Source organism: Neopelma chrysocephalum, unplaced genomic scaffold (assembly GCF_003984885.1).
Source record: "Neopelma chrysocephalum unplaced genomic scaffold, ASM398488v2 Primary Assembly neopelma1_60, whole genome shotgun sequence".
NCBI lineage: Eukaryota > Metazoa > Chordata > Aves > Passeriformes > Pipridae > Neopelma > Neopelma chrysocephalum.
The window spans coordinates 13,936,716-13,947,427 of NW_020897715.1; positions in this window are offsets into that span (position 1 = coordinate 13,936,716).

Genomic DNA, 10,712 nt, shown 5'->3' on the forward strand with positions numbered 1-10,712 from the left:
TACATTACACAGACATTTGAATTTCAGACGGTAATATCGGTGGTGAGGGGACTTCACTTTCCTCTACCATCACATGCAAGCAAATACCATCAAGTTCAATACATGAGGACACACTAGAAAATATCTCTTGGAAAGATACCTGACCTTAACAGAAGGACTTCAGAGGAAGATGAATTAAACAATCTCCTCGGTAAACTTCTATGGCCGATGCATTGCCACTGTAAAAAGTTGCCTCTCATTTCCTGTGTCATTTTTTTAAATTTCAATATGCAGCTTTTAGCATTTATTAGGACTCTGCCCCTTAAATTAGAGGTGGTGACACTTTGAGACAGCAGAATGACATGAAAAAGTAAGAATAGGTGTCATATTAAAGAGAAAAATTAAAATACCCTCATTTTGAGCTGGTAAGTATGACGTTGGAATGCTAAGTCCTCTCCTTTTGTAACCATGTTTAGTATTATTCTTCTCAGGGGATCAGGAGCTTTATATTCCTTAGCTGAAATCTTAAAAACAGTATAGTCTTCTATCAGAAAGGGTGATCTGACAGAACTGAGCTGTGCAGTGTCTGCATAAACATACTGACAGTATAAAAAGAGTCAGTGTTATGAAAATACCTTTGAGTATAAATACATATTTCACAAAGTATTTCAGATATCTTTAAAATATTTATGTTGCAATTAAACTAAAAATACGGAATGTGTGTTTCACAAATTAAGCCAGTAACCCTACTGGGGCTTTCATCCCAGTTTGACAACATAAAATTTTGAAATGTCAAAACTGCCTTCAGGACAAAATTTCCATTTCTGTTGCCATCTGTCATGATGTCCCTCAAAAGCTGCAGACCACACTGCTCTGATCTCTCCAGGTCAGGAACTTTCAGTTGCTACTTCCTACCTGCTATTTCCACTTTCACATGGGAATGAAGAACTCATTCCAGACCACTACATGTCAAACGCTTAATTAAAAGGCAAAGAAAACAAAAAACAAAAGCAAGGAAACAAACAAAAAACCCAACAAAACTGTGTTCAGCTGGTACTGTGCCCACATATCTTATGTGGGCTACAGCCAGGGAGTAAAAAGTTACCAACAACTCATCCATTGCCACAATTGTCATCTCTGATATCCTGACACAGACACGTGAATAACCACCCTCGAGTTTTGTCAAGAAGTGTAGCTATGCCAACAAAGGGGGATATTTTCTGGTAATCAGCAGCTGAGATCACTAACCTTCAACCCAGGCTGACTGCTGCTTTGATCTAACTCTTCTGTTGAATGTAAAGTCTAGGCTGACACTTGGTCTACAGTATGTAAAGTAATGCAAGCACATGCAGGTTGTACTCAATATGCATTGAGCTCTTTATACTAACCAAGGCTTTCCAACAATGGAAAAGTTACACTTGAGAACCCACAAAATAGTAATTACATCAAAATATGGCTAAGTATAATTGCCTTACAAACTATCTATCACATCTGAATACAATCCAGATATCTTCCTGCCACAAAATCTTCTGATTCTGGTCCCTTAGAGATCCATGAGATATATTTACAGCTTCCATAAAAACAAACAAGAGAGATTGTTATGTTAATTCACCATAGAGGGGTCTTCAGTCTCAGGAAATTTTGTAGGGATTTGCAAACTAAAAGAGATTGAAAACCACTGTTGCCTATCAACTCTCCAAGAATCTATATGGTGCTCATACTAAATACCTTCATATATTATTTGCATACTCTGCAGATGTTTGCATGCTGTGATTATGTTGAATAATAATGCCCTGAACTGTAAAACACTGGTCTTATTTATATACAACGCCATACTTGGTATTTTATGTTTATCTTTTCTCATAAGCCACCTTTGTATATTGCATTGGTGGGAAACCATCAAAACAGCTCTGAAAACAACAAACACTCAATCACAGGTCAATTTTTCTGCCAATTCAGTTTCTTGGTTATCTGGGGAGGGAGTCTTGGCTTTGGTGGTGTCAGAGCAAATTTCCTCACTGACCTCAGTGGTCCCAGAATTTCAGTCAGTGTGTTATACTATTTTTATTGCATCTCAGGCAAAGTAATGTCTAGCCTTTCCTTTTGGAAACTATTTAATAGCTCAATGAGCCTCACCATAAGGATTTTCTCATTTGCACTTCTTCCCATCACTGCTAGCTCTGCCCAACACACATTAACTAATTCCTTCTCCACTTGGTGTTTACACACTTCAAATATTTATAGAGGGCTCAGTTACTCCACATTCCCATCACTGCCAGATGCATTAACTTTCATTTTTACCAAGTTGAATCTTCTTTTGTTTTCATACCAAGTCTCTAATCTCTCTAGGTATCTTTGTATTATTACTATTTAATTTCTGTTAAATACTGACGGTATGCCAGGTGCCTTCAGTTTGCCAGATGCGGTAGAGTGGAAAGGTACAGTTCTCCTCCTGTGGACCAGGCAGTCTAAAAGAGAAAGCAAAGATGGGACGAAGTATCCTCACAGCTCAGAGCATATGGTTACGCTTAGAATGCGGGTGCAGCTGTGAAACTAGGTTGAGGGATAAAAATACACAGGCCCCTTCTACAGTCCTGGTTAAAAAAAAAAAGAGTGGGTTTTCCAGACATCATCAGATGGAAAGGTTGTGCTAATTTTGTGGGAATTTTGAGGGAAAGAGGTGGCATGAAGCTGAAAGGATGCATTTAGGGAGCAGGACAGGATCCAGGACAAAGACCACTGCAGGAGTCAAAACAGTGCCTGTCTTTGATGAACGTCACTCCAGCAAAGGGAATGGTGGCATCAATGAGAAAAGTACTCTAGATCCCTTCCTCAGGAGTGAAGGCACTGAAATAAATGTTTGGAACCACCACCACAAAACCAAGAGACAGCAAAGAGGTGATCAAGCAGACAGCCGGCCTGAAAACGTAAAAGGAAAAAAGGCAAATACAAGAACAGTCTCAGAGAATCACAGGTGAGACTGGGGGAGAAAATGCGGCCCTCAAAGCTGCCAACAATTGGGATAGCAGCTTTACTGTCCTGCCCTGCACCCTGGTTTCAGTTCCTGTCTTGCTAATATCCACACAAGAGACAAGAATGTGCTATTTAGCTTTTCTTCTAGCTATAGCTCACTTTGGAGCAGTGGATAAACTTTTTCTATATAGTATATATATCCTATATATATCCTATATGTATATATATATATATATATACTATATATATCCTTTTTCTATATAGGGCATATAGTCTACCCTTCTCATTTCCCTCAAATCTCAGAAAAGCAAGAGTCTTCTTCCAAGGCCAAAAACGTTAAAAGAGTTCTTGGCTCTTTAACCACAAGGCAAGAAAGCACTCTAAAAGGAACTTGAAGTTTCCCTACTGAGAACAGACTAGAGGCTCTCCCAGCCTGATTTCCACAATCTGAGAAGGAACAACTGAAAGGAAATCCAGGGACCAATCACAATTATCCTCAATGAGGCCAAATTCTGGCAAAGACTCTTAAAAGTATCAAAGATTTTACCAGGAAGTGTCCTGCATTGTTTCCAACACACCGATACATACAGAAGTAATATACACTTATTGTTTGTTACAGCAGTTCTCATGGCTGCTCCTTAGGGAAGTTGTTCCTGCCCCCTGGATCTCTGCTCCAAAACAATGTCAAATGTTTTCTCTGGCTTTAATGATGAGATCTAGCTGGCAGACAGCACTCTGTGTAAGTATCCCTCCCCACATGCACCTTCTCCAAACAAAGCTTCCCAATAATTCTTCAGGCTCTTCAGTTCTGTGATTACCAACTAAATCTCACATCTTACTCCACCATTTCCAGTGGGAAAGAGTACTGAGCACACACCATAATCTTCCAGCCTCCCTACTACATCTTCTCTCACTTCACCCTAGAAGGGATGAGACAAAGACAATGCCAAGCAAGTTCCATCAGAGGAGGGAGACATGAAATACTGAAGTTATATTTATTCACACCTTTAAGAAGTTCTTGAACTCCTAAAAGCCACCTTAAGGCTTCTTCAGACAAACAGATACTTAAATACTAGATCACTAGGAAATGGAATAATATATACAGTACCGCACAAGTGGGTAAAAGACTTAAGACTCGAGTCCAGAGCAGAAGCATCCCTGACTGAATGAAGGCCAGAGAAATAGTCACCGCTATTCTATTTCTCATAGAAACAGCACTTTTTACAAAGAGCAACTCCCTCCTTTCAGATATCCCTATTCCTTCCCTCCCAGGAACCTACAGGCAAGGAGATAAACTGTTTGTAAATAGTGGTTTCACACCAATTATCTCCATGTTCTGCAAACTGCATTGCAGACTCAGTGTGGAGTTTGCAAGGGCTTGTTATTTCAGAGTACTACATATATATTTCCATATAATTGATCTGTTCTGCTTTAAAGAGGCCATCAGGAAGATATGTGGGCAATTTATTGTAGAGGTAAGAGAAGGAGAGGCAAAGGGAGTTAACCTCAGATTAGCTGTGTTTACACAAGAGTGTTTTATACTGTGGGCTCTTGGAATGAGACCAGAGCCCACATTGTTTTTCCCTGCCTCCTCAGCACCCTGCTTTTCCCTGGAAGGGAAGGCAGCCACAGTAGTAAGAAGTCAGGAGGGTCAACCTCACAGTCACGACAAGGCCAAGATAAACACAGAAAAATCTCTGCCCCATTGCGTGGCTGCCACCATTTGGGCACAGGTCTCTAGTGCTGGATGACACAGAGCTCAAGCACAGCTGGCTAAAGACAGGAACACCTGGATATGGCCTACATTAGGAACCATTTGGCTGCTGGAACTTGTCACACCTGACCAGCAAGCAAGCTGGCAAATGCTGGTGGCAAATATACAGAGTACTGTAGCATCTCAAAATGCCAAGGTTCACGGCCTCAGAAATCTCTGTGCCCTGAAGATACCATACCATGCCAGGAACAGAAGAGGCAGGCCACAGAACTATGACTATCATCATTTGTTATCGAAATACAGACAATAGAATCAACCAGGGTTACTCTGACCTATTTCAGAGCACAGGTCATGGCCTCCACCAGTAGTTCCCGCACAACACTTATAATTTCTCCTCACACCATGCAGCCCATGTCAAAGGCTGATAGGGTTGGACTGAAGACTTGAGTGCTGGTGAATTCCCCTGCTTTTGGCAGATCTCTTCCAACTGTTCATTAGTCTTCTGTGCCTTATTTGCACTCCTGATTTGTCTAGCTTCCATCTCCAGTTCTCAGATCTCTTCACATATCTGAGTACTAAAGAGCTGTCTTAGATCAGATGAATTCTTTCCCTGTTGGCTTTATTCCACGATCAAGACCCTTCACTTTAATAAGCTAAATAGATAGAAATGTCAATGCCTTCTCTGCAGATGAGAATATTCCCAACTCTGAATCTTTCTTGTAGTTGACTCTGCCATTTTCAGCTTTTGATTTGTGGACCACAAAACTGAAACAAGACCTGGAATAAGCACACAATATACATCTCCTTAATCTGTTTTGCTGAGGGCTCTGCAGCAAGGCACAATATACCACCTTCAGCTCTCCCAAGCCAGCCAAGAAACATATGCAAGCGCCAAACAGAGTGAGAGACTGAAAACAAGATAGGATACAGTTTTCTTCAAAGAATGTAGGAACTATATTTGGGATCTGGGTGAGGACCACACAATTGGCTTGTAGTCGTGGTCCAGACAGGATTTTCAGTTTGAAGGATTCTACAGCAGTTCTCATGTAACCCTGCTCCCTACAATCAGGAACACCACAAGGGGACTGCTGTACTGCCAGAGTACCAAGGCCAACTTTTTCAAACATGGCTTTCCATGCACTGAGATGAAACACCTCTCAAAATAAAAGGCGCTGGGCAAATCTTTTACTTGTTTCCTACTCTGATGTGCCTGAACAATATCCCAAATTCTCATAGTCAACCCATTAACACCAGACCCCCAAAGTTGTTTACCAAAACAGGCCAGCGCAAGAGACAGTTCCCCCAGCCAATGCCTGCCCCACAGCATTATTTGTGTATTAACCTTGTGAAGTTGGGCATCACATCTTGCTTACATATTGCTTCCCAGAACCGGCCTCACCCTGCCGTTAGTTAACATGCAACCTCTGTTATGTGAAAGCTTTACAAGCAATGATTTTATCTCTTCCCCCTAGACATATCTATTTTGTTATTGTAACAAGTAAACTTTTCCATTTCTTTTTAGAGGATGGGGAGGCAGCCTTCTAGTTTTAGCATAAAATAGCAGCTTGATGAACAGACCTTACAGAAAGGTACTGAAGGAACATGAGGGTGACAGGAAAGAAGACAAACCCATCAATGAGAGAAGAAGTTGAAAGATGTGATCACTGAGGACAGATCAAGGGGAGAAAATGTAAAGGCAAACCAAATTGGAAACATAAGCAGGAACCATGAGATGTAGGGCCCTGAGAACAGGAGCTGATTTTGATGCACAGCACAATGAAGAGGCACTGAAGTTACTTAAGGAGGCAGCTGTATAATTAAGAGATCTCTAGGCACCTTCTCAAAGATGTCATGACTTGTAGTCAGAGTGAGATAGCAGAACAGCAAAGCAATACTGCAGGGGCTACCAGCCTGCTTCCTTGCATTAGTCTCCAGGGCTTCTATGTTGTTCTGGAAAACTTCAAAAGCAAGAAAACATGGGCAAATGTGTGATTTTTTTCTATTCTTTTAAAGTTATTCTGCTGTAGCATCCCGGTGAAGTTCTGCAGAAAGCTAAATCAGGGATCCACACAGATAATGTAGAAGAAATACATCCACTGGATAGAGGCTATTTAAATATTTGATGGCTAATATATTAAATGTTAATTGAATACTACAATGATTTTCTCCCCTGGACAGCACACAATTAACATTTAATTTGTTATAAAATATTTAAAGTTATGAAATATCCGAGGGCAACTGAAATGTCTCTTCCACCAAATGGTCTTGGGACAATGTGTTAAGGGGACAAAAGGGCAGTTTAGCATTTCAGATTTCTCCAATGATCTGTACAAGAGACATGGGAAAAGGTTTCAGAGCTGACACAGTTCAAGGACATACTTAGAGGACATGAGGGGGGGACACAGAGATATCTGATCCTGTCCCATCCAAGTTAAGCAAGTTCAGGATTCCTCATGGCTACAAAGCACCCAGCTTGAAAAGTGCTATGGTGACTATCCATTCCTCAGAGAAAGGCAAATTCTGGCCACTTAGACAAAATATATATTTTATTGTTACTTGTTTCAGAGATATCTGTGAGGGTTGGACTCTTGCACTCATTCGCTCCAAGGCATATTGACAAGAATAGGATTCAGACAATACAGAGCTATGGCTTTGGCTGTGCTCAATCCTTCACTGAGTATCAAGGATGGTAATCAGCTTGGGATGCTAAAATTAAGCCAGTTGTTTAGGACCTGAACACAAATCTATCTCATTTGCTGTAGCAGAGTTGAACATCCCAGCACTTCAGAAACTTACCATACTCTAATGCCTTGTTTGGCAAGAGGGGTAGGAAACCTTTGCTAAGACTTCAATGTGGAAAGGGATCTTTTAGTTAGTTCAACAGCTTCCTTCAGCAAGTCTAGGAAAACTCAGCCTCAATAGTTTTGATATTTTTTGAAGTAAAAGTCAAAGAGAAATAAAAAAAAATTAGAGTTCTACTATGTATCATTCAGGAGACAAAAGGAATCCATATATAAGTAAACCAAACATCTTTTACAGGTACGCTTAATTAAAGAAGCAACTTCCATTACTAAAAAATCCTGATTATGCCCAGTGGCGCAGAAGGTTTACCTACTCAACTCCACATTGCTTAGCCTTAATTTATCTCAGCTTTACAGAGAATATATACTTTGTAAAGCTCACCTGTTGATACAGCTTTTTTAAAATTCCTAACTTTCTTGGTCTCAGACCTTTCATTGACTTTTTCTAAAGATCTGCTAAAAAATTTTAAGCTTTAGGCTTGTAATAATGGTTTATTTCTACCAAGAAGACTTTCAGCTTCCAGAAGTTCCTCCCATTTACTACTTAGATGTTTGACTAATGTGGGGAAATAAACATGTTCAGTTCAAGGCTATGTAGAAAATAGTATCAGGGAAAAAAAATCCTGGTCTTTATCAGATGGAGGTCAGTGGCCTTCATGTGACACATTGGCTCACTCCCTGCCTCATGTTCCTTTGATAAGAGCCTTTTTGTCAGTCAGCTGCCATGGTAAATCACCATCACTTCACGCACAAGTATACAGCATCACAGAAAAATTGCATCCAACAAACTGAAAGACTTGTCTGTGGGAACTGACTGACAGCTTGCACTAAGGTTTTCCCCGGGCCCAAGATGGTAGCCCTAAGCCCTGGCTCTAAGACAGAGGGGAGCCTTCTGCATGTTGAAGTCTTTCTGTGTCTGTGTGGCAGAGAAAAGAGGTTTATAAGAATACATCAAGAAGGTAGGGGTGCTTATACACTCCCAGTGGTAATTCTCGCATATTAATCACGGAGGGTATAATGCTGTACAGCTGAGGTCACAGTCATGGTAGACTGCTGCAAGAGACGAGTCTGGCAGCCTGCTTAGTGCCACCAACACAGAAGCCCAATATGGAAGCTTGCATAGACAAGCAACTCCAGGAAGCTGAAGAGGTGCTCAAATGAACAGATTACTTCAAGTCAATGCCGAACCATCGATTCAAAGAGACTCTTAGATTTCACACACTTGATGGCCAGAATGTTGCAAACCAGCACTTTGGTCTGACTTCTTGGATAAAGTGTAACTTTTTTCAGTTTCTCCCTCCTAGTACTGTGGGAGGCCTTGGAGGAATTTTGCTTGATTTTTGCTCCTCCTAGTATTTCCAACATGTCAAATTATGGTCCAACAGAAGAGGTCAGTGAGAGACAATAAAGGTTTTGGGAGGAAGGTTTCCATAAAAATCAGATTTTGCTTCTGCAGAATGATTCTGTCCCTTACTGTCACAAAACACCAAGTTTATTTAAACTTGCACACTCTTTGGTCATGGAAAGACAAGAAACAGGAGAATATAGAAGTACTAAAGGACAGAACTGATATGTTCTTTCAGATCTGGGCAGAGCAACTTCAGAACAGTATTGTGAGAAAGAAGTGGCTTTAGCACATGAATGATGAGCATGAGCAGACATGGGTGTGGAGAATATAGAACACAAGCTAGTGAGGCTCTTTTGTTCACCCTGTTTGCCAACCAGATCTTTGGTCACACCTTGGGCTTCTTCCTTCTACCATATCAGATTGCTCCCTCTTGTTTCGCTCTGTTCCCAGCCAGAAATGGAATTGCCCAAGGAGGACCTGTTCTCCTGGTATGGTGGCTGCCACTTACCTGTCCAGTGAATTTGGCCTTGTGGCAGGTTCCTATAGTACCATAGTATATCAGTGTCATACCTAATTACCATTCTCTGAGGAGTGAGCCCATTAACAAGCTGCACTGAAACAAGATCTGCATACCAATTAGGGAGCTGCCTTGAAGGATATTAATTAGGGGTGACACTTTCAGGGCAAATTCTACTATTCTTCCTTGCATCCCATTTGAGACATGGCTGGGAAATGTGAGTACGATACAAAAAGAGACAAGATGGGGCATTATAGGGACAGTCTGCTACTGCAGCAGAAGACAAGAGTAGAAGAGTTATAGTAATATTCCTTTTAGGACTTGCTACTGTCTAAAGGAAAAATCTAGAAAGCCCCTAACATTGTTTTAACCTAGAAAGGAAAGATGCGAGCAAGCTTGTTTCTTTGTCTCCACAGAGGTAATCCTTCTGCTCCTTTCATTTACGCTCCTCTAGTCTCTAGTACAAAGGTCTCATACAAGTCCAGCAGCCTTGACAAATGGCTGGAGCACTTGCAAGGAGATCGAGAACTCAGTTTCTTATCCTGGCTCTGACAATGACTGGGTTGTTCCTTGAGTTCTCACTTCCATTTATTATCTTTAGTCTCATACAGCACCTTCCTCACACAGCTCTGAGCACTGTCTAGCTTCATAGGCCCCCCATTGTCTTCTACAGCACCATCCTGCACTCAGAGCAACCCTGAAAAGCCAGCAGAAGAGCAGGTTTACAACTTACGCCATAACCTGGAGACAGCTACAGACTGCCAAATTTCATTGTTAAGATTGAAGGTGGGAAAGAAGCAGCAGGAGTGAGAACTCCACAACAAGGAAGATCCTGTTTAGAAGCACACATCACTTGTTTCTTTGCTGCACAACTTCATATATTGTGTTTGTGTACAATTCACACATCTGTCAACACATCACTGTACAAATAATTTCACCTCCTACTAAACTGCTGCCACCTCCCTTACTATGTTCTCAATGCATGCCCACCATTACTTTCTGGTGTTTCACAAAATGAGGAAACAAGGAAAACAAGTGCTAGACTGGATCATGTGAGGCCATGGAGTGCAGGGCCCCAATTCCCACAGTGATCTGCATGGGAAGCTGCAGAAGTGCATGTGCCCTCCTGCAATTAACAACCCACCAAGAGGGGAAATTTCTTCCTTGAAGCCATCAGTTATTAGCAAGCAGATACCCTCAAGCATGAAGGTTTGCATCCGTTCTGCATTTTTAACCTGTCTAATGTAAATATGTATGCTCTCACTGGCTATTTTAACACCCCTTCCCCTCCTGAATTCTGCTGAGCTTCCAACCCCAAAGTTCTCACGTGGCAGTGAGTTCCACAGGATAGTAGCACTGTAAAAATGGACCTACTTCTCA